The sequence below is a fragment of the Pundamilia nyererei genome, unplaced genomic scaffold, assembly GCF_000239375.1.
Source record: "Pundamilia nyererei isolate P.nyererei 1_Seehausen unplaced genomic scaffold, PunNye1.0 scaffold00399, whole genome shotgun sequence".
Lineage (NCBI taxonomy): Eukaryota > Metazoa > Chordata > Actinopteri > Cichliformes > Cichlidae > Pundamilia > Pundamilia nyererei.
Window position 1 is genome coordinate 165,499 of NW_005187800.1, and position 1,480 is coordinate 166,978.

At 45.7% G+C, this 1,480-nt stretch overlaps 1 protein-coding gene across 1 annotated transcript in view; it reads right to left on the reverse strand.

Annotated features, from left to right (window-relative positions):
• Nucleotides 1-1,480, reverse strand: part of cacna1ba (calcium channel, voltage-dependent, N type, alpha 1B subunit, a) — a 305,842-nt gene that overhangs the window by 154,035 nt on the left and 150,327 nt on the right. The gene's annotated exons all lie outside the window — the stretch shown is intronic.

Here is a 1,480-nt window from a genome sequence, read left to right on the forward strand (position 1 = left end):
GGACTTTTGGGTGGAAAGTTTCTCTTTAAGAAGTTGCCTGATGGCTTGTTGGACAAAACGAGAGTAAGATGCACAATTTGCAAAGCTGAATTCAGGTACCACAGAAGCAGTTCATCACTGGCGTATCACCTGAGAGCAAAACACCCAACTGAATCCACCTCTACGGGACCTCGTCAGTCTACGCTTCAGGAGTATGGTGCTCGTGGACGAATAACAAAAAATGTGAGAGAAAAATTAACCAATTCCTTGGTTGTTTGGATAGCTAAAAACTGCCGACCAGTTAGCATATTAGAAGATGATGGACTGACAGAAGTCATTCGCACTGCATCAGGAGATGAGTGTTACAATCTGCCCTCGAGAGGAACCATTGTGTCGAGACTGCACACTTTGTATGGGGACCAGAGGGCTCAGCAGTGCAGCAAGCTTGTGCAAGTAAGGAACGTCGCTCTCACCGGAGACCACTGGACTTCGGTGAACAACGATAATTACTTGGGGGTCATGGCGCATTTTATTGATAACGACTGGACTATGCAATCGTTTGCACTAACAGTGAGTAAAACTGAAGCGAGACACTATGCTGAGGCGTGTGCTGACCATTTTCTGAATGTTGCAAACGAATGGAAAATCAAGGACAAGGTAACCACGCTTGGCACCAACAGTGCTCGTAACATGGTTGCAGCCACCAGACTACTTCCATTTGAACACATGCCCTGCATGGCCCACATTCTGCAAAGAACGGTCACAGTTTCTCTTAATGACAGTGCATTTGAAAGGGCTCGGGCCAAATGTTGCAAGATTGTTGGACATTTTAAGCATAGTCCAGCAAATGCTCAGGAATTAAAGGCACAGCAAGCTGCACATGGACATCAAACAGAACCGCTTGTTCAGGACGTTCCAACAAGATGGAACTCCACCCTAGAGATGATCAAGCGGATCCAGGGAAACAAAACTGGGCTGACCACCATCCTGACTCAACAAAACAGCAAGGTGACCATGTTGACTGACCAGGAGCTTGACAGACTGCAAAAGCTGGAGGAACTACTGGAACCTTGCAGGTAAATCATTTTGTTTCTCATGATTGTGTGTCTATCTTTGCATTCTAGCTTTGTTTTCAAGTATGTTCTCCACCTCCACCTCTCTGTGTATTTTCATATGTGGTTTTTATGTTTGTCTCTGTGTGATTAATAGAAAAATACAGACTTGATCTTTCTATTGCAGATGTGTTACCGAACTGCTGGGGGGAGAGTGGTATGTCTCCTGTTCCATGGTGTTGCCAGCCTTGTGTCTGCTGAGTTTGCAGGATTATGGAGCCCTCAGATGATGACCCAGTCTACGTTTTGAGGTTTAAGAAGGTTTTTACCACAGACCTAGCTCAGCGGAGGGACAGCAGCAATCTCACATGGCTGAAGATCGCTACTGCCCTTGATCCCAGGTTTAAAGACCTTAAATGCCTTTCCAAAGATGAAAGAAGAGAGGTGTG